The sequence below is a fragment of the Crocodylus porosus genome, unplaced genomic scaffold, assembly GCF_001723895.1.
Source record: "Crocodylus porosus isolate Cpor-Errol unplaced genomic scaffold, CroPor_comp1, whole genome shotgun sequence".
NCBI lineage: Eukaryota > Metazoa > Chordata > Crocodylia > Crocodylidae > Crocodylus > Crocodylus porosus.
The window spans coordinates 212,083,649-212,106,346 of record NW_017728886.1 but is presented as its reverse complement, the minus strand read 5'-3'; the positions used below and the strand labels follow the sequence as shown (position 1 = coordinate 212,106,346).

General features: G+C 43.6%; 1 long non-coding RNA gene across 1 annotated transcript; it reads right to left on the bottom strand.

The window, feature by feature from the left end:
• Positions 1–222: 222 nt before the first annotated feature.
• On the bottom strand, positions 223–18,820 carry LOC109319430. The gene is made up of 3 exons (XR_002103506.1): positions 18,404–18,820; positions 1,280–1,338; positions 223–581 (listed from the first exon to the last, which is right to left on the bottom strand). It is a non-coding gene; the product is annotated as an uncharacterized LOC109319430 (long non-coding RNA).
• Positions 18,821–22,698: the final 3,878 nt, after the last annotated feature.

The following is a 22,698-nucleotide window of genomic DNA, read 5'->3' as shown; positions in this document are numbered from 1 at the left end:
CCACTGGTTCTCACTAAACATATGCCTCTGAATAGTCTGGTGACAAGGAAACAAAAAAAGAATAAGAAAATTAAAGAAGCATATCACCTTCCCCACAAGTCTAGCAACTGAAAATGAAGTGGATAGACAGGAAACAAGTACACTTTATGAGCTGGCATTGCACCCATGTATGCAGGAAAATATCAAAGACACAGAGCCAGGAAATGATGAACGTGATCATATTTCCATAAATAGTTTTATTTATTAATTCAAATGTTATCCAGTCACAAACGCCCTTTCATAATAAGGATCTGTTTCTATTCAATTTCTAAAGCTGCCTGTGAACAGCAGTTAAGTAACATTCAGTGACAGACGAACTTCAAAAGATTTGAAGGTTCAAAGCTTACACAAGCTTATCTGAAGCTCTTAGGTCTGGAAATCTCAGAGTATCAGTCTTTTGCTTGATATTTCTACTACTTCCTGGTTTAAACTCAGAGAAAACAGAGCCACAGTCTGGATTAACAGGGCCCAGGGCAAGATATGAATTCAAGCCCCTGCTAGGTTTCAAGTGGGTTCAGGGAAACGGTACATCTTTGTGAAATCTGAAAGCGGGCAAGAAAAAAGTATTTTGATTCGTGAAGAAAATCTGTTTACTAGAACATTTCATACTACTGACTTTAGTTATTAAAAATAGACAGACAATATCAAACATTATAGTCCACTCCAAAATATCACAATATTTCCCTAGAACAAGGTAATATAAACAGAATTTTGTGTAAATGTAAAAAAGTGATTTTTTTTTACAACTCATTGACATAGGTGGATTATCAAAACCCTTCTAGATGTGTCAAATTAAGGAAGGTACTTTACTGATAATTACAAATAGGTTTAAAATGTAGGAATGGCCCATAACATGCCACATGGCTTTATCCAAAAATAACCTACAATGAAAATATTTGTGCATATTTTACTGGATATGTACACATCTAGATTAACAAACTTTCTGTAGAATACAATATCACAGAATTTACTAACTCAGTAGTATTTTCTCACCTTTGCTTTTTCTTCACGCCATTTGTTTCTTTTGCCCTTGGCTCTCTTTTCTCCTTTCAGTTTCCAGTGTTTGCCCTCCAACCAATTTTCTCCTCTCCCTCTTCTAAATCTTTCCATTTTACTTATTCCTATTCTCCATTTTTGTTTCTTTCTCTTGACCTCCTTGGTGGTTTTTACTTGGGCTGTGTACTGAATTTGCCATAAATTCATTACCTCTTCTTTGCCCTATCCACACATACCCACTCACTTGTTTCTATCTTCATCCATAATTCACAGGCAAATATGTCCCCCAGACAAGTAGCAGGTCTAAAAATAAAGAAAGTGTGTTATATGGATTTGACAAAAATTATAATTCTTACAGTTGAACTTCAGCAATGAGATTTGCCTGGTTTAGTTCATCATTTTCCTCAAAGAGTTCCTGTCTTCCACATCTCTGCACCAAAGGGTTTTTTGTTTGTTTGTTTGTTTTACCAGTTCATGGAAACTATTAGCTATCCATTGCAAAATTTTAGATGGAACTTGCCTTATCAACTCAAGTATCTATAGGGCACTATACTACTGGCATATACACTGTGCCATATACTTCTAAACATAGATTCTTTAAACAGAATCTATAGTGTTAATGGTACCTAGAACTTGGCTGAAATAATTTTTGATATCTCTTTTGCACAGGATTTTAACAACAGCAGAACTGCCACTGAAGCAAATCTTGGCCAGTTCAGTAAGTGGTTGCTTAGATGTATATTTCACTACAAGAGATTCACACAACACTAATTGTTTCTTCTTTTATTGAAGTCCTCTGGCTCATTGCTATATACAATGTAGAAGTAATAATGGAACTGGTAATGTGATTAAAAGGAATGTTTGTGTTATGTAAATGTTATATATACTATTTATATTAATTTTTCCTAATCTTTCACTAATAGACATGTTGCTGCACTACAGAACTGCTCAAAGGCTGGATTATCATGTACCACTTAATCGTTTCTACAGGAATTTCACCACTCATATCATATTTCCAACCAGTGGCACAGCACCTGGTTACACTAGATACATTCAAGGAACTGTAAGAAAATTCTCTGTGACAAAGTAAAGAACACTGCCTGAAATAGTGGACACGTACTGGGCATGGGAGAAGGAGGGAATACAAATAATTCATAGAAAAAGTTTACTAAAGACATTCTTCAAGGAAACACACACATACAGTAATCATAATAGTGAAATCAATGCCTACATCCTTAATATAAAACTGGCTCAGCAAACTCCCCCCCCCGCCAATTAGTATCTTTTCCTTTGTTTCTCTGACTTATTTGGAATCAAAGTTGACTGTTTACCTAAAAATTTAACAAAACAAAACAAAACAGCTCCATCATGTCATAGTTATCTTAAACAGGCTGCATTAACAGTTAGCCCAGAATGCATTAACTTAGTTTATTTTCAGAGTATTATACAGAATATGTCGTCCATTTAAACCTTAGTACAATATAATTTTGACAGTTTGCCAGTTTCATAATGTTCCTGGGAATAGATTATTACTGGTGTGCTCCATTTCCTTTCTTGATCTCCCTTGAGAATCAGCCAAGCAAATACTTGCTAAATGTATTCAATAGCTTTAAAAATGTTTCAGCAAGCAAATTTGCAACAAATCAGGAGAAAACTGGGCCGGCACTTGCTGGAATACAACCTGACCTTCTGGCTGCAGTTCTTGAAAAAAAGAAGAGTTTTATATTTAACAAAAGAGCTAAAAGGTGTTTCTTCTAGTTCAGTTCCAGTACTTCTGCTTTTTATAAATATATACACTATAATGGTGTGACCTGCTAGCTGTAAATTCTTACTAAGAAAATATCCATTTCTTTGCTCAGTAAAGGATATGCAACTATTATCTGCAATTACTCAGCATGTGGACACCCTTAGGATTCTTGGGGTTTTTTTTTTTGAAGAGTAATGGAAATTGTGGGGGATGACTGCTAAGTAAAATAACCCACTACATATTTAATGAATTTTGATATATTCCAGACTTTGACCATACAGATCGAGAAATAATGGAAAAGTTCTCTTTTTTCCAGTGAAAAAAAAAACACAACACAAAGCCTAAGTCTTGCCTTGATTCTATTCTTTCCTTTAACTATGCATTATTCTTTATATCTGGTGTTGCAATCTCTGCTGGGATTTTTAAAAAGTAAATTTACTGTTCTAAGTCAGAATCTAAAGTTTTCTTTTTATCCACTAGAGAGGTATAACATCTATGCTAGCTTCCACCTGCTTCGTCAACTAGTGTATTTCAACCCTCCCATGCAAAACAGCTGCAACGAAGATAAGATTGCCAATTATTATTGTAGTTTTTCTAATGTGGATACCTAGTTACTATGACCATATACAGAAGGTCATTATGAACTTTCTGATTCTTTTTGGAGCAAAACTGGACATTAAAGGAAAGTTTGTTAACCCTGCAGAATTAAACAATAATGAGCTGAGGTGCAGAAGAGTATGCTATAGAAATACATTTCACAAAATAGAGTGATCCTCATTCTTCATTCTGACGTCAGTGGCTGTTGTCTGCTTTTGGAAAAGTCTCACCTTTATTGTGTCATTTTCTCAGTTTTCTTCAATGCTTTATGCCATCTGTTAGCTTTCTTATACAAGGTAAGGTAAAATGAACAGTTTCCCTCTGAGTTTCCCATTAATTCAAACTACCTTTAAAAGTATATTTAAATGATTTTTGTTTTCCTTGCTTCTCTTTCAGAATTTCGGTGCATTTGCCATGAAAGAGTAACAAGCTTCCAGCTTCTACAGAGACAGCAAATGGATTTAGTTTTCATAGCAGAAGTTCTATTCCATACTGAAGTCCTGCACTGAAGGGATCATAAAACAATGTTGACTTGGATGGGGATTTGAAATCTTTGATTCTTGTCTACGTGGGATAAGCTCTTCCTAACACTGGGAGAGTATAACAGACTGACAAATGTGTGATCATATCTCTCTCCAGCATAGAAACTTGTGATTACTATCAGTTAATGTGCTTACACCTTTAGCACAAGTGACAGAGGCTGCGTGTATGTTCCTTTTTAGCTGAAGGGAGTCTGTGATAATCTTGTTCAATATTGTATTAGAGATCGTAATGATATTTCTTGTCTTTTGCCTTTCCATCCTTTGCTTGAACAGCTGGATAGTTTCTGTCTGAACTTTTCTTAGACTTAAGTTGGTTCACCATAGCATGTAATAAACAACATGCCTTTCAAGTTAAAAAACCCAACAACATAGAAACCACTGGCTGCTGGCTATTGTGGATTTTCTTGTTATGTTACCCTCAATGGATTCAACTGATCAAGGAGACTGTGATCAAATGGAAATGTACAAAAATTGCCAAGTAAAGATTCATTACAATATAACCTTTTGGAAGTTTCTGTATTAATGTTTATACACACCAACACATGCATACTCCTACACAGAAGTCCTTTAGAGAGATTTCCAGAAAAGCTAGTATTGGCTATAATGGAAGGTCCTACAGAATTCAGTAATATAAATATTGACGGCTTGATTTTTCTTTCACTGTTTATTTTTTGTCTACAGTGTGTTTAGATTAAGTTTCCTCTATTTGCACTCAATTAGGAAAACTGACATAAAAAAGCAAGATTCCAGATGTTTAATTTGAACAGACAGTCAAATAAAAGAAAAATACAGCAAATCCCCAGCATAAAAAATTATTATGTTACACACAGCTTTGGCCACCCAGTCAAGGTGGGATGCATCAGCAAGGTTCCCTTGATTTCAATTACGCAGGGAAATTTTACCCATAAGTGTATTTAGAGGTAGCCTGTTTTTCAGATACAACATACTTCTACTAAACTGCCAGATGTAAAGTTGATGCATTATTGTACTGTTAATACGTGTTATGCATCTATCAAATGTGTCTCTTACACACACAGTGTTGTCAATTTAGATGGTTTTACCTGTAATCTTTCAATATTTAATTTTTACTTAAGGCCCAAACTCTTAGAGTCCTGTGATTCTTTGAACTCAGGTTTCATTTTTTGGTCCTGAAGTTTGCAAAGTCAAGCTTAAAACTTGATCAGAACATAGTTTGAGGGCTCAAAAATCAAAAGGCAAAGAAAAGTACTCAAAATGTATTTTTAAAAAACCTCATTTTTTCACCAACTATGGGTTTTGAACACTTGAGGTTGACAACACTACATATTACAATGCTAATGTAAATATTTATCTAGACTTGATCCTTTCTTATAGCATTCCTGTTTTCCCATTAATATTATACTCTGTAATGTGGTGGCTGCATCCATCATGAATGGAAGCATATCAACTAATCATGCATCTAAACTGTAGTCGTTATCATAGAATCAGACAGGTCATCACTTTTATTTAGCATAGGCCTGTTTCAATCAAGATTGTCTCTTGCTTCATACATTTAACGTTTTTAAATGTTACCATAACATTCTTATTATGTTTATATGAGTGGGATATAATTAACCTTTGCTTTATGGGTTGAATGACATGATAATGCAAATGGCATGATGATGCAAATGACATGATGACATGAACATTAATAAGACAATACAGTGGATCCACCAAGATGTAACTTGGTTCAATGCTTGTTTCACAAGGAAAGTAGTACTAATAATGGTAAATGGCACTAATATAACATCTGTTTTCAAGCAATAATTTCAGGAATTAAAAAAATGTTTAATTTGGAATGCAGCAACCTCACAGACAACTATATTTCTTCAGTGCTAGGATAAATACTGTCCAATTGTCATCATTATCCTTGAAGCCAAATCATTGATGTGCTAGAAAGAGACTGTTTTAGTTAAGGTCACTATAATGAAGATTAATGCAATATAGAATGATGAGTCATATAAAAAAGGAAGTCACCCAAGGAAGCTATAAATGGCTATGTTAAGTGTTATGAAAATGACCATCACATTTATCTCAGGCTAAGGAACTACATTTCTTTATAGTCAAAGTTCAGAACATATTATCATTTAAAGAAATATTAACAAAATGTTACAGTTTGTTGTAAAGCAACAATGTTTTGGCATGAGGTTTCAAAATAGCCTAAACTGGGGGTAATCCACAGGCCGAATCTGGAGCACAGGGCTGTGTCACCCGGCCCACAGGGCTGCCTGCAGGGCCAGAAATTTGGTGACAGCAGCATTAATCACTGTTGTTCTGAGAGCTGCAGCAGCTGCCACTCCTCCTGTTGCCAAATTTCCTCCCAAATGTGCAGCCCAGTAGGCCAGATGACATAGCTCACACTCTGGATCCTGGCTCTGGGGCTCCCAATGGGGTCAGAAATTTGGTGGTGAAAAGTGCAACAGCAGCATGAATTGCCCTGGCTCATGGAGCTACAGCTACCACTGGTCATCCAAAAGCCAAATTTCTGGCCCTGTGGGAGCCCCATGAGCTGGATAGCATGACTCTATGAGCTAGATTCAGTCTGCAGTATCTTGGATACCTGTGGCCTAGGGGAATTAAGAACTTATTTGTCAATGTATTTGTATCATTTACTATTTTTTTATGGCTGGATAATTCTCATAGGCATCTAAATTGGTGTTTAAATTTTGTCTAAACCCCAAGTGAAGAAAGGCAACCTATATCTACTCCACTTCATGGTCACAAAACTGCTTAAGTGCTTTAAATCATTAAGCACCTCCATTTCATCTCTAAAATTTCCTCAGGCACCTGGATTTAGACTTCTGGAGACCTAGGTACCTCATTCACTCTTGTTCTGATTAGTACTGACAGAACTGAGTTCAGGAAAAGGAGGCGGAGGACGTTGTGAAAGTAACTTTGTATGTCAGGTAATCCACATCTGCTTCCTGTGAGTGTCCTCATCATTAGATGATATAATAGATTGGGTGGGTGCACCATACACTCTTCCTATTAACACTATGCCCTTTGGGCAATCAAGAATGGAAGAAGCTGAACAACTGTCATAGGGACAGAGGCAGAACAAATAAGAGGGAACCTGACTCTTAAGCATAATAATGAGGGTACTCCTGCAGAAGGAAGAAATCATGAGGTTTGCTCCCTGCTGCAGTGTTTTTCTTGTTGTTTAATTAAAGAAGTTGCCCTCCTCACTGGGCTCCAGAGTTACACTCTCTTTTTTGTCTACTTCCCTAGTGGTCCTATGTCTCTCACATTCTTGGGTGCACTGGTTAATTCACTCTCCTGGGAAGTGGGAGATGACAGTTTGATTCTGCATGGGCTAATAAGACTCTAGAACGGGGCGGGCAATTATTTTGGGTAGAGGGTTGCTTACTGAGTTTCGGCAAGCCATCGAGGGCCGCATGACAGGCAGCCCAGGGCAGATTAATATTAATTTTCTAAATTTTTTAGGGGCCCCATGGGCTGGATAGAATGGCTTGGTGGGCCGCATCTTGCCCACCCCTGCTCTAGAACCTGGATCTCCCACTCCTTGGGCAAATATCTAGGTTTTCCCTGCTCAGCATCTAAATGCTCTAAATTGCCCTTTGAAGACATCAAATTCTCTCCAAGGAGCATAAGCACTGTAAGGCTTCTACCTTGCACCCTGTGTAACTAGATCCACCATACTTAATGCAGTAAGGCTCACATCCTTCCCTCTGATTGGTTGTTGGGCTGCTTTTAAGGAACTCATCTAGCATCTGAGCCCTATTGCACAAATTACTGGTCTCAGTCCTTGTGCAGCTCCTGTCCCAGTAACTCCTCTATCCCCTTGATTCCTGGTTTCTATATTCCGTGATTCCTGGTTAACCCTGTGGCTCAAAATTTGGGATTTGGTTTGCTTCTTGACCTCTGACTCCTGGTTAACCTTTTGGCTCAGTATTTGGACTCTGGGTTGACCTTAGCTTATTTACTGATCTCTGATCCATGGTTAAATCCTCCAGTTCAGTTTTGGACTCTGAGCTTTGCCTCCAGTCCTCAGCTGGAATTTGGGTGCCTTCAATCGCTCCCAACCCATGCCTGACCCTGTGCCCAGTTATGGTTAGTCATAAAAGCATTATGGTATTTTTCTCTTGTCTGTGATCACTTCAGGCACAAATAATTGTCTACAGAAATTAAAAATTGGGAAAACTCCAATAACGAAAAGCAAACAAAAGAGGCATGAAAATGGCTAAGGTGAATGCATTTAGAGACAGACATTTTGAAACTTGTATGTCTGAGAGGCAAGGCTGTTCTGTGTTGTCTTTTACTGGAACAACTGTATAGTTGAGAGAACTGTCAGACAAGCTTTCAGGTGTCAGATATCCTTCCACATAATGCTTGAAAGCTTGTTCAACAGCTCTCTAAATTATACAGTTGGTCCAATAAAAGATGATGCAGAAAAGCCTTGACCCTTGGCAATTTCCTGGACCATTATGGCTATAACAACACTCCAACCCTACTACAGATTTTTCTGTAGCATTTACCCAGTTGTAGCAACAATGGGAATAAAAGATAATCTGTTTATTAAAATGTCAGGTATATGTGAATTAGTGTGATAGGCATACCAATGTGTTACAGTTTTGTGCAATGTGTACCAAGTAGAGCTGTGTGAAATTTAGATGGATGTTTTATTTCAAAGCTGTTTTGACATGTTTCGAGCACAAAACAGCGAAATTGAAACAAAACAAAAGGCTTTGAAAGAGCTTCAAAACAAAATGAGGGCACTTAAAATGTTTTGAAAGTTTTGAAATGTTTCAAGTTTTAACACCAGGCTTCCTTGCAGCTAAACAGAAACTAAGGAGGGGGGGGGAAGAGGGGAGAAGGACTGCTCTGATATTGACATCAGGCTCCCACTTTGACTCCCCAGCTCTCTAACGCTTCCCTCAGCTCTCTGATCGGGCGGCGGGGCTGCTCTCATCCTGCATGCAGATCAGGGGCCCTAACCCCCTGCGAGGAGTCTGGTACAACCCCACAGCCCTCCTGGGGCACGGGCTCCTAGATCTGCATGTGGGATGACAGCAGGCTGATGCTGCTGGATGGGGCCAGCTCCAGTACTGGGTTTTTCCCAGTGCTCAGCATGGGCTGCTCCAGGCAGACTCAGGTGCTGGCACTTGCCCCAGCTGGCAGCAGCAGCCTGCTGTCATCCTGCACACAGATCTGGGGGCCCATGCCCCCTGAAAAGACTCTGGCACAGCCCCTGGATCTGCGCATGGGATGACACCAGGCTGCTGCTGCCGGCAAGTGATATGAGTTTTGCTTTGAACAGTTTGAGGTGAGGTTTCCCAGAACCTCCCACACCTATCTCCTTGAAACTTGACAGGTTTCATGCCCTCAGAAGGGGCTAGTATCCCTGCAATTTTCGTCCAAATCAGGCATGTATTTACAAAGTTATAGGTATTTTCATGATTCCCCATTATAGCCTATGTTCGAAATGTTGAAATGCGTCGAAACAGTATCGAAACAGCGAAGCAGTTTTGACAAAACAAAACAGAACAGTGCTTGAAAACAGCTAAATGAAATGTCTGTCCCTTTGAAATGGCAAAATGGAAGTTGAAATGAAAGGGTGCTGTTTTGCACAGCCCTAGTACAAATTAGTCCAACAGGCTGCTTTTACCAGTCTCTAATCTCCATGTCATTACTGGCTAAGAAGTCACTTCAAAGAGTAGGCAACAATTTGGGATATTTTTGCCTAGATAAATATCACAAAAGAAAACAGAAGAATGTAGACCACAGCATAATTAAGTGAGCTTTTAACTGAGAACCTGCTATGATATATCAAAAAGACAAATAATCTGTTAATACAGAAAACGTTAAGCAGATGCAAACAATTTTTCAACTAGTCTCTAAATTGTCACATGGGAATTTACTGTTGCTAAAGTTTGGCAGCTACATTCTCTCCTTACAGTTTGCTGTCATAGTGCAACATAAACAACCATTTAAAATTTGACACTATATATCAGGGGGTTTCAACCTTTTTAAATAAGTGTACCACCGGTAGCCCCCTTTTTACTAAGTGTAGCCCTGCAGGGGAGGGTGGTGAGTGGCCAGATGCAGATCAGGGGTGTGGCAAGTGGTGGCAACACAGTGGCTGTGTGGCCCTGCTCTCACCCCACCCCAGCCCTGCTCCTGTGATGCAGCATCACAGGGTGGCAGTGCTCTGTTCCTGCCTATCCCCGAGTGCCCCCTGGGACCTTTCAAAGTAACTTTCAAAGTATGTACCCCCAGTTGACAACCCCTCCATGTGGTCAACGCATGTACTGCCACCTCATCCATGGGCCCAGCTGGCTTCCTGCCATGCAGAGACCACATGCCTGGCCACAGTGCACCATACCAAGGTTTGGGATTCTATTTGTATCCTTTGGGTTGTCTGTTCTGGTTTTGTTTGAAGGTTATCTGGTTCATTACATGCTGCTCTGAGTTTATGAAGTCTCAGAAGAGAACTAGATTGTCTCAGCAGTGCAATAAGTACTTCTCCCTCTAATGACGTATCGTAGTGCTCAAACTTGGCTTTCTATGATTAGCATAGATCTGAGGCCCCTAGGTGCATATTAAAATGACTCTTGAAATACTAGTTCAAGAAAAAGATATACATTCTACACAGAATACAAAAGCCAACATTGTTTGCCTATACAGAAAAATAAAATTTTGATGAGATTGAATGTATATTATAAAACTATACACAGGACTATTATATATACTCATGGTGTAGGTGGTCATGAGACTTCACAATGGGAATATGTAAACATGCATTTGATCTAGGGTCAGTTTACTCAGGAGTAAAGTTCTGTGGATTAAGCGTTCCCAGGCAGGTGCCACATTCAGGGACTAGGCAGCAGATTTGCTGATCTTAGCACTAAACTTCCTGCTGCTACCAGAGGGAGCTCCACACTCTGGATGCACTTGCCAGCAGCCAGAAGCCCTCTTCAAAAGCCAGCTCTTCTCTCTGTCCTATGGCCAGCCACTTTCTTGCCCGGGAGGAGCATGTGCAGTGCAGGAGCAGCAGGCAGAAGCTCTCTCTTTGTCCACTCTGCCTCCCCATGCTATGGCTGGTGTAGCTCCTGCCCCTGGCAACAATACCCTGGGCTCCTGCTTGCCACTATATTGGCCTTGCTGGCCCACTGCATGGACTGCCACCTCTCCCATGGCCTTTTGAGCTCAGCTGACTCCCTGCCATGCAGCAACCACATGCCTGGCCACAGTGCACTATCACAAGGCTGCCACTGCCACTGAACAGCTCCCACCAGCAGGGACACCAATGAGGGCCACCACTTCCTTCTTGGGCCTCAGGCTGGCTGTCTCTGAGCCTGCCAGGCCAAGGACTGGTGGCAGCAAATTGACTATAATACCTGGGATGATGAGCAGTGGCTAGAGGCCTTCTACATGACCTGGGCCACCTTCTAGGATCTCATGGAGCAGTTCTGGGCCTACCTGGAGTGGCAGAACACTGGTATATGGCTGCTCCTCCCTGCAAACACCTGCCTGGCCCTTGTCCTGCTGAAGCTGGCCACACCCGCCAGCCTGAGGTACATCATCCACCCATTTGACATGGACAAGGCCACCACCAGAAAGGCCATCCTGGAGGTGTGCAGTGCCCTCCAAGATGTGCTGGCAGACACTGTGCTCCATATGCAGAACCCCCTGGCAGTAGTGTCAGGGTTCTGTGCCCTGGGATTCCCCGGTACATCAGGGCCCTGGATAGGACCCACATCCCCATCACATGCCCACCCCATGGAGACCACCCCTATTATAGCTGGAGGGGCTTTCGCTTTGTGGTGCTCCAGGCCATCATGTACCACCATGGGCTTTCTTACACTTGAGTGTTGGTTATCAAGGACAATCTCCCCTGGGTCATCGTCACAGTCTATGTGCTGCATAACATCTGTGAGGCCCTGGGGGAGCTCTTCTGTGAGGCCTGATAAGAGGAAGTGCTGTGCATGGGGGACACCTGGCAGTGGGAGCACCACCTGTGGTGGCAGTGATGGGTCCCCTCCCCCACCAAGGCCCCAGGAGAGCTGTGTCCCCACCAGTGAGGGCCAGGGCACTGGGTGCAGGAGGTCTTGGCTGATAACCTCCTCCAGCACTCCCTGTTCTAGCTCATCTGCACCACCACTGATGGACCCCCAGCACCATGCTCACTGCACACACATCTCACAAGAACAAGCTTTTATTTCCCTCATAACAACCAGAAAACCCCTCCCTCCTCAGCAAAGATCCCCCCTCTTTCCTCCCACCTCAACAAACAGAGGCCCTGCACCACCCAACCTACCCACTGACAATAAAAAACCTTCTTCCCTATGAAAACTATTTACATTGCCCTTTGTAGGCCAACCTGGGGTGGGGATTTGTGGGGTGGGCAGCCTAGGGTGAAAAGCCTGGGAACAAGTAGCCAGCACCCTGGCCTCTAGCTGTTCTCCTGCAGGTGGGTGGCTTGCCCAAGGGTAACAGCAGCTGCTTGTCCCCTGGCGCAGGGGTCTCCCCCTCTGGCAACCAGTGACCAGGACCAGCAGGACCAGCGTGCAGTCCTGGCCCTGCTGCAAGCAGCTCTGACTCTGTGCCCATGTGGAGCTGGGGCAAGCAGCAGGACTAAGCTTAGACGGGGGGGCTGGGTGGCACCAGACCCAGGGTGGAGTCTGGGGAAGGGGCTCTTGGCTGCTGAAAGTGGTGCAGGACCTCCTCCCAGGATTGAATGGGGCCTGCTGCTGGGTGGTAGGCTGCTGCCATTGGGTAGATGAGGCTAGCATCAAGGGTCAGACAACAGGCAGCATGAATGTGACTGCCAGGGCCAGAATGGTGTCCAGCACCTGGTAATCATCATCTGCGGCCTGTATTGCCCAGTCTAGGATAACATTCTGCTCCTGCTCACACATCAGTGCCAGGAGCTGTGCCTAGAATTCCCAGTCTGCCCAGTCCCATGCATCCTTGCAGGCAAAGTTCTCCACACACCAGGCCCATGAATCCTCCAGCCAGTCCTCCAATGCTGCCACCAGCTGCTGCAGGAGGACAATGGTATCCTGGGTCCTTCTCTGGTGAAGCCAGCAAATCTGCAGAGCCCTGGCTGTGGGTGGCAATGACCCTGAGGCTGCATCACAGCTGCCAAAGATGGTCTCTCCCCTGTGTGCAGCTGCAGGAGCTGCTGAGCCATGAGACAGAAGCTGTTTGTGAGAGTTTACACCAGTTCTCAGATAAGATGTTCTGTACCAGGTACCCTGCCACTGCCCAGCCTCAGATCAGGAGCTGGGTGTGCATGGGTGACCAGAGACCACAGTAAGTCAAGTGGGCAGGCCTGGGCCCAGGCAGCTTCTGGCTGAGTCTCCCATTCCCGCTCACTCCCTAGGGGCTGGTGGGCCACTGTGTGTTGGCCACAGGCAGCCTGCCTCCTTCACCCCATTTCCAGGATGTGACAGGTCAAGCTCCTGGCAGCACCTGCTGTCATGGCTCCAGATCCCAATCCCCCCCCACCATGCCACAGGCCAGCTACTATCATGTGCTGCTGCCCAGGGCCATGGCACCCTAGCTTAGGGGATGTGGGGCTCCTGGATGGCTGGGAGGAGGAGCTCCCATGCCCCCACCCTCCCCACAGGAGGCCTCCTCAGGGATGTGCCCCAGGGCCAGCTCACCTAGTCCACCAAGAGGAACGGGTGGAGGTCATTCAGATATGGATGATGGTGTGTAATGCCCCCTCCCCAGAACCAGTTTCCTATTGGAACACTCCCATTCCCTGCCCAAGTACTGTGGCTTTTGGAGGTTTGTTGTGAATTGTTTTATAAATGTTTTTGGATTTTTTTATCAAACAGCAGCTTGCTGTATGGCATGTTCCCCCCCATCGCCCAGACACAGCCAGATACCCCCTCCAGCCTCTGTTTGGCTCCTATTCTTTTTCTGGGGGTGCAAAGCTAACTCCAACTATTTCCCCTGTAAACATCTGCCTGAACACTTGAAATGACCAGGCTGTAACTGGGTTGCAGGGGTTTGCAAACTAGGCTTGAATTGGGAGGGGGGGGAAGTCTGCAGGATTCTTTTTGTGCATTTCAAAGAAAGCATTGGAAAAAAAACTTTTTGCATTGCACCTCCCATAGCAGTACAGCCTGACTGCAAAGAAGCTGTTTTTGAGTCCCCCACCCTGCTGGGTGACCATGCATTATAATGCACTTTAAAGACTTATTAAAGACTTGATAAAGGCTAAGGGGAATGTTTTTTTCTTACAAGACATGTGTAACTGAACTGCACCCTAGCTAGCACTTAACGAATGTTACTAAAAGGGCTAGCAATTCTTCACCCTGCAAATCTTTGCAAGTGTTTCAAGTAGTGTAATGCCAACCCCATCCCCCCCAGCACAGCATCCCCACCACTGAGGTAGGCATGGTCAAACAAACCCATCCCTCCCAAAGAAAGAATGACACATCCATCATTATAGGAGAACAAAAAAGTATTCTGAAATGTTTATCAAATGAATATGAAAATGAATATAAAAAATAACAATGTACAAATTGACATATAAATATAAAATAAAATAAATATAAAATGCCACAGAAATAGAACAGAAATGTTACAAAAATAGAAAATGTAAAAAAACCAAATAATATTTAGTCAACCTCAGAAACTTCTCCACTGGCCTGTGGGCTCTTCCCCAGTGAGTTCTACCCATGAAAGTTTTCTAGAGGAGAAAGGAAAAGAAAAGAAGAGGAAGAGGATGGGGCCTGGGCACACAGATAAAAAGAATGGATCTTGCCAACCCCACCTCAACACATACACACACACACACACACACACACACACACACACACACACACAGAGTGCTGGTGGGACATATTACCTAAATATAATCTGGGACACTGCATATCCTGGGTGCCAAGTCAGGCAGCATCTTGGACTCGCAGCTCTGGAATGGAATGTGATGCAAGTTCAGGTTGCAATATTGAAGGAATTCATGTAACCATTCACTCCCACCGACAAAGTTTCGAAATATGTAGTCACAGAAAAATTACCGTTCCCCTAGTACTGTCATAGCTGTTGCAGATGTTGGGAGCCATGGCCACTGCACCAGTCAATGGAGTGTGAAGAGGTCACAGCAGGTGGAGGGTACTGAGAGAGGCAAGGCTGGAGGACAGGAAGGTACATGGGTGGTGGTGGTGGTGGTGTTAACATGTAGACAATAGGTGCGGGAACAAGTAAGAGGTGGTAGAGAATTAAATTTCTCTGATCCATCATTTTTCTTTTGATTGGAAGTAATAAAAGCAATAAAATTATTGAAGGTTAAGGATAGGCAAACAAACAAGCAAGGAAGCACACATGACCTGACATGACCTGATTGCAGAGGAGGGAGAAGTGAAGGAGGAGGGAGGGATAAGGAGTGAAAGAGGGTAAAAAAAGAGAAAAGAATGCACAACACCCCCCACTGGCTAAAGGCTGAAACACAGCGGTCCTTCATGGCAAAGGGGATTAATTACAAGTCTTCAGAGTCTCTGCCTGTCTGCATGAACAAAAGTGACACATGGAGCAGTGTAGCATGAAAGCGACACACACTAAAACCTCTCTGACCAGTGTTAGCACTCAGCGCTAAATGGACTTTAAAGCAGCAGGAAATCCCAGGTCATGCAAAAACAAATGCAGTTCCTTTGGTGTAAATGGGAAATTTCGTTTAATCTACACACAGCCTATGTGACTGTTTTAGGCAACTATGCGAATGGATTAATTGGCATAGCTTCTCAGATAAGATCCATCTCCTGTGAACAGCTTTTATAATATTGTGTAAACAAAATAAAATAACACTCTAAGGCAATTAAAACTGGGGAACCAGCAATGCCATGTATTCCAGCTGATTTAATGGAATTTGGACTAATCACTTGAATGGAAGTCTGAAAGCCTAAAGACTAGCCTCTGCTCCTCTTGGCTAGCAAAGTCAAGCAAAGAATGCCCCTGTAATAAGTAAATTCATCAATACTTCCTTGGAAAAAGTAAAACTACTAAGAAATGCACCTGCTCTGTACATTTTTTCATTGAAACCCATTGGTCTTATCGCATACCACCCTGCCATCAATCTTTCTTTGCTTAGCCATTGGAACTGGTGCCAAAGAGCACTACCATAGTCTAGATTGTTAACATTCCAGCTCCATATAGAGACATAGCACAGATGGATAACCCTTTTCTGGGTTGGATCAGGAATAAACTATTAGCTGATACTGCTAGCAATATTTCAAGTCTTTGAAGCCGCTAATTTTGCAATTTTGTTGACAAGACACAACATTTTATCAAAAATTTTCTGGATTTTCAAACACTACATTTTATAATATCAGACAAATACTCCTGCAAGCTCACTAGAAGACCCAGCAAGCCTTTCTCCCAAGGCTCTGTCCCAGCAGTCTTCATTACTCTTGTGGCATCATGGATTACCTTTTGAAATTGATTTTTCTATTCCAAATATTCACATTTAAAAGGCAACTAGGCGGCCTATTTCCCTTACCACCTATTGTCTAGCATTGAGTGAGATGCTCTTGCTACAATACTTTTAACAATATTGAATATATATGAAGGAAATAGTTGAATTAGTAATATGTTACACTGCTTTAGACTTACTCTAGTTTTTGCTTATATGCAGCAGCATGGCTGACCTTCCCCTTCCCCCCGCTCCTGTGGCCTACTTGGGTGGTATCTCCTAGAGACAAACAGGCAGCCTACTTTCCATTCAGGTATAGTAATTCCCCTGCCTGTTTAAAAATTGAAGGCTTCTTTGGAGCCTGAGCACCCAAGTGCATGACAGGATTATGACATAACAAGCCACACACATTGTCATGGAGCAAGGAGCAGTTTCTCCTTTTAGGCATCAGTCAGGAGGTACAGGAAAACTAGACAGACAGGGATGGATTTCAAGCAGAAGGCTGTGGCTTTATTAACTCAATATTTTAATTGGGACTGGACTGACGAGGCAAGGACTACCCAAAGAGCCTCTTCCTCTCTTCTGCCCCCAAAGAAAACCCTGTTTCCTGTTAAATATCTCCACAGCAGGATTGGTCCTTCAGCGTTAAGGTTGAATTAGCTTTCTATTCTACCCTTCCACTCCTTGCAGCATAGCCAATAAGAAGAGGAAATACAGAAATCTCTGTTCCAGGCCTCCCTTCCAAACATCATTTCCACATGTAATCTGGTTGGGGGTGAGGGGAAGGATGCCAGAGTAGGCAAAGCTGCTCATCCTTTCCCCCTGTTCTTTTGTTTTTCCATTGCCAGTTCCATCAAGGTGCCTTCTCCCTTGCCCATGCTGTGACTTAGAAGTGGTGAACTGATAACTTCAGTTCAAAAAGAAGAGGAAAAAGATGAAGAAGGCTAATCCTGATATGATAGAACTTCAGAAACTGGAGTTTTGTTGCATACAAAACAAAATTCAGGAACAGACCTCACCCAGGATCTATTTTAACAATGTCTTCAAAGTCTCGAAGGTGTGTTTTCATGAATATTTTAGCCATTCACTAATTCAAACCATTAATTTTTTTTAAACAACTGTTTGCTGTCCAACTTCAAGCTGCACTATCATTTTTTGCAAATGCTCTGCCCACTGAAATAAAGTTTAAAATAAAAATGGATTATTGATGTTGAAATCATGACATTCCTAAAACTGAAAATAAGAAGTGTATAAACTGAAGTACTGTACGTTAACTCAAAACATTATTATAGCTTCCTAGAAATCAAGCAGACTGTAAAAACTGATGAATGTTGATTCTAATTTTTCAGAAGACAAGTAATAATGTCTTTACATAAAATAAAACTTCAAAAATAATTGGTTATGGGAAGTATTCTTTTGGCTGAAGTAAAATGCTAACATCTGGCTTTTATTCTCCCTACACTGTTTGTCAGTGGGGAAAAAAGGATTCATATACAATATAATAATTCAGTGATAGGCCCTTGATTCTTGTGCCTAGTCTCATTCTAGGAATGTAATTAGTCAAAATCTAGCTTTTCTTACAATTTTTCAAGTATCACTTTTGACCTTCCTGGCATTTGATGCTGCAACCTGCCTTACTGGAAGATTGCTAAAGGGAAATACTGTCTTCATATTTTTAAATGGAAATAGTTCAGATAATGTGCTGTCCTTGGCTGCTTTACATGAACTGAGAATGTTTTACTGTTGTATCACACAAACTACAGTTCTGAGAGAAGGATCAGTCTTTAATATCTGAGACCATTGCTCCGGGGGAAGCTGGAGGTTCCATGGCTATTACAGAAAAGACCCCAGATCTCTCTTGTGTCTTGGCTAATACACAGAAACACAATGAAGTTGAAATTACCTCAAATGACTACGATGAAGAGGCAGCAAGTGTGTTTCAAAAGAGTGGACAAGCTTACAAATAAAGAACTACTGCCCAGAAAATAAGCTCAGGAAAGAGTACTTGATAATCACTTAAGACCATATACTGCACTCATATCCTTATACCTTTTTAGAGAAAAATAAAAATTTGCATACGCTTTCAGTCCCATGTTTATCCTGGATTTCTGCTTCTAGTTAGGAAACCATTTTTTCCTTTCAAAGCTTTTTCTTTTGCTCTGCCTCTTCCTTTGAGGACCTTTTCCCTTGCTTCCTCTTTTTCTGGCATTTTGCTCAGTCTTCTCACTCTTTCTGCTTCCTCCTTTTTGTCTTTCATTTGCCTGTGCAGACATCAGAAAAAATCAGAAAGAATTATGTACCAGTATGGCTTTTTAAAAAATGTTCCTATACCTTCTCTATGTCTTTTCAGTATATCACAGCTTTCAGCATTAAAGGCACAGTGTGCAAGAAAATCGTAAAAGCATTAATCAAGATCTGATCTCTGATATAACTCTGCTCAGGGTCAAACTGTTCACCTTGTTTGGAGTCAGAAATTTTTTTTCCTCCATTTGGAAGACTGTGGGGGCTCTGGTTGTGGGGAATTTGCCTTCCTCTGTAGTGGGGCCTTGGATCTCTCAAGTGTGTTTTAACAACTCTTGCAGCAGCAGGATATTGGTCACCATTTTGGGACCAGAAGTCCCTCCCCTAACCCCTGACCTTTGCCACCAGAAGTCTCTCCATTTTCCTCAGAAGTACTCCTCTTGGGAGTGGTGGGTGCCATCTTGAAACTGGGAAAAAAAAAGATATACTAAAAAAATCAAACATCTATTATAACTTATTTTAATTTTATTTAAAAAAATTGTTTCATCCAGTTTACGTGTGCTCGCATAGTATATCTAGAGGCAATTGCATAATAGCTTAAAATACACTCTTACTTTTGTATATTGTGTGGGGGGGGCATGTGGTTGGGGAATAGGTGTAAGGGTGTTGGGGTGTGTATCTGGGGTGGGGGCATGGTGAGTGGGTTGTGTGGGGCAGGGTGGGGGTGGGTTTGGAGTGGTTTGGGTGTGGAGTATATGGTTGGGGTGGGGGGTGAGGGAGGAAGTGTGTCTGGGTATTGTAGGGGAGAGAGTGTGGGAGTGTATGTGGAGTCTGTAGGAATGTGGGTGTGTTTGGGGGTATGGTGAATGGTGGGGTGTGTGGGAGGGTGTCAGTGTGTGTGTGGATATGGTGAAGGGCATGGGGGTGTGTGAAAGAGTGAAAGAAAACTCTCCTGAGTTCGTAACGGGAAAACTCACCAGTCCTGTCGGAGCCAACATCACAAAAAGACCAACTGTTGCAATGTTTTGTCAACAGCTGCTCAATCAGGATCACCCCACCCATGGCAGTGCGACTATTTCTGGCCTGCTGCCAGGGCTGGGGGGGAGGAGAGATGGCTAGCAGACAATGGCAGAGAGCTGGGAACACTGGGATGCCTGAAAATGAGTCTCTGACCCTGAGGAGTTGGTGGGAGGGTCCTCAAGAGCCTAGAGGGACTCTGCTGCTGAAGCTGTCCGGGATGAATGCTGCAGGAGTGGAGATTGCAGGCAGCACTGGTCAGGAGATGCACTGAGGGAAGGCACGACTTGGAGAAGCCAGCACTTCAACACTCCTGCAGTTAAGTTTACTTGAATTTTTTTTCTTTGATGATCAGCCTGGGAAACAGATGGGAAGAGAAAGAAGCCAGAGCTGGCTGAGGCAAACTGGCGACGGAACTGGCTTTAAAGGGCCTGCCAGAGTTAAGTTGGGGGAGCGGGTGGACAAACCTGCTGTGCCAGGGAAAGTGGTAGGTGCTGTGAAGGTTTTGATTGTGGGATGCCAAAGTGTATAAAGCAGAGGTTCCCAACTCTTGGGCCGTGGCCTGGTTTTGGGCTGCAAAGGGTTGGCTGCTGATGTGCAGAAGGGTTGGCTGCTGGACTGGAAGTCCAGAAGTGACTGTCGTACTGTGGACTGGCAGGAGTTGGCTGATGCTCCACAGTACACTGGTCACTTCTGGACTGCAGTTTGCTGGTCTGCGGTCACTTCTGGTCCATGGACTGGGCCGTGGTCACATCTGGTCCACCATTTGGTGGTCCGCAATATAAAAAGGTTCTAAAAAGTAGCAATCATCCCAGCTGGGGTGAGGGGGGCTGGGAAGTCTCATCCAGTTTTTTTCTTTTCTCTTTTCTTTTGGGAGGGCCACTGGCCTATGATTATTTGACACTCAACTGACGCTTGAGGCTCAAAGTCCAGGGACACAGCTATTCCCAATAGGCACCCTTGGGCAGGATTTACCTGAGTTTCCTTCTAAGCTGAGTCATCCATTGTTCTTCTCCATGACTCAGGCCTGACTGAGTGATTGGAGGACCAGCTGAGTTGTGGCCCCAGTAAAGCAGGATCAAGACAGCCACAGTGTGACAGAGTAAAGGACAGAAGAGAAATGCTCCTAGAGAGACCCAGGACAAGGGGCGCAATAACAACTGGGTGGCACTAGGCTGGGGTGTAGGGAAGGTTGGAGCCCAAAAGACAAACTGGACCTGACTCATCCAAGATAGCACACAGTGCAACTAGGTCATTTCCCAACTAGAACAAGTAAAACAGCAAGACAAGGTAGGTGAGAATTGGGTAACTTCTGTTGACTGTACAAACTTGGCAGGTCCACAACCTCACAGCCCAGTCCCACAGGGCACACGGCTATTGGGCACCATGGCCCTATACTATACTGTGCTGACAGGGTGTGTGTAGGGTTATGGGGGGGGGTGTTGGACTGCATGTGGTGGCTGTGGTAGGGTGTGGGGTTATGGTGGGGGGGTAGGAGTGTGTGTGGGAGTTGTGGATGTGTGTTGGGGGTATGGTGGAAGGTGTGCTGCTCCAGGCAGGGGGAAGCTTCAGCAGGAGGCTCCTGCCCAGTGCATGGAGCTCTGGCTCCATCTATTAGCCACCTTCCACATACTTCACCTGCCTGGGTTGATGAGCAGCTCCTGAGGGTGGACAGAGCAGGTGGAAGGTCACTGGGAGCTGGATCTCCATGTGCTGGGCAGGAGCGTCCTGCTGAAGCTTCCTGCTGCACACCCATCTGGAGTGGCACAGCGCAGCATGGTGCAGCAGGAGCAGGAGTGGCAGGTGGCCAGGTGTTGCTGTGCTTCCCTTCCCTCCAGCAGCCACAGGGGATCAGAGAAACATCTGGATGGCTGCAGCTGCACTTGGAACAGCCCCTCTAGAAGCTGTGTGCTGGCTAGGGCCAGGGCTGGGGGGAGTGCAGGTGCAGGCTGCTTGGGTGGGAGCAGGTGTGGCTCAGCCCCATGCAGAGAGTGGCAGCCGGGCAGCTGTGGGACAGATCTGGTCTGCAGGCTATATTTTGTGTGCCCCTGGGTTAGAAAATGGATTTAAATAGGATAGTTTGAATAGGAATGATCCTGCTCCTCATGGGGGGTTGGACTAAGTGATCTCTCAGGGTCCCTTTCAGCTCTACTATTCTATGACTCAAACCATTAAATGGGAAAGTAACTAGAAGATAAAATGAAAGTCTACATCAAATATAAATAGAGAGGGAGGGAGGCAGATTTCTAGAAGAAAACATCTTGAAACTGGATACTGAAACACACCCAATGCCTTAGATAACCACATCTTGCTGAAACAAAGGGGATTAAACTAGGGACCGCCAGAGCTACCCTTACCCACCAACCCCAGAAAAATTACAGCCTGAGCTGAAGGCCAAACAATCAGGTGCCAGAATAGCTTATATTTTCTGTGAACTGAGCACAGAGAAGGACCCAATATACATATACACACCTATTCTCTCACAAGTAGGTTACTTATTTCTTTTTCCCAGAGGAAGCTCATCACAAGCACATGAGACCCACCATAGTTCAGCTTCTGGATAGGCCTCCCCCTTACACATGATAACTGACTTTTAGCTGACACCACAGGTTTGAACCAAGGACCCTCCAGAAGTAAAAAATGGTGCGTTGTTATACTTTGAGATAAGAACCAAAGCTAGTAAAAGGAAAACGTGAAAGCGAAGAGGAAGAAGAGCAGGTAGTTGGTAGGGCTGTGCAAAGCTTCAGGTGATGATTCAATTAAGAGGAGATTCGGCCCAATTTGGTGGCCAAATCTCCAAATCTGAATTGAATCAGGGGACCAATTAAAAGGTCTGAATCAATTCAAGGCTCTCTGAATTGACTCAGAAAAGATTTGAAGGGCTTTGATGATTTGGGCAGTCCCTGCCCACTGCAGCAGGCAGCTGGACCCAGACTCCGAGCTGGTAAGTAGGGGCTGGAGGAGGTGGGGGCTGGAGTAGGGGAGCCCCATCTCCTGCCTGCTCCCTCAGCCCCCTCCCCGAGCACCCCCTGCCCACCTGCTCCAGCTCCCAGCCCTTTAAAAAAAAGCCCCTATTCATCAGCTTCTGCTGGGTGTGTGGGGGGGTGATCTCTGCT